The following is a 499-nucleotide window of genomic DNA, read 5'->3' as shown; positions in this document are numbered from 1 at the left end:
TGAAAAGTATATAAGCAAGAAAAGGTTACAACTGATGTTTGCATAGCCATGAATGCTCTGCTGGCTGGTGGAGGACTTGTCTAGCCCACTGGAAGCTTGTCTAGACTACCTGAAGCCCTGGCTCGCTCTCCAGCTCCACAAGAAGAGAACAAAAAGCTTTGGGTGCTAGGATGAGTTAATCTTATTTCTTTTGTCTTCTGTTTTGTTTGTTTGTTTGTTTTGAAGGGGTAGGATTACTATAATTATCTTTGGATATCCCCAAAATGCCTATGGGCTGAGGCCACCAGTGTGGCTGGGAAGTCAAGTATAGTTGTGTTTCAGTGTCCCCTGAAGCTGCTGGCACTCAACTCTTTTTATGTAGTATAGCATAAGATGGGCATAGTGTTTGTACATAATCCCTACCCAGCCTCTCATGTATTGTAAATAATCTCTAAAGTACCTTATAATACCTAGAATGTAAGCGCTAATATTTGTACTGCATTGTTCAAGAAATGGGGGG

Source organism: Mastomys coucha, unplaced genomic scaffold (genome assembly GCF_008632895.1).
Source record: "Mastomys coucha isolate ucsf_1 unplaced genomic scaffold, UCSF_Mcou_1 pScaffold5, whole genome shotgun sequence".
NCBI classification, from domain to species: Eukaryota; Metazoa; Chordata; class Mammalia; order Rodentia; family Muridae; genus Mastomys; species Mastomys coucha.
Note: the sequence above shows the minus strand (reverse complement) of the source record.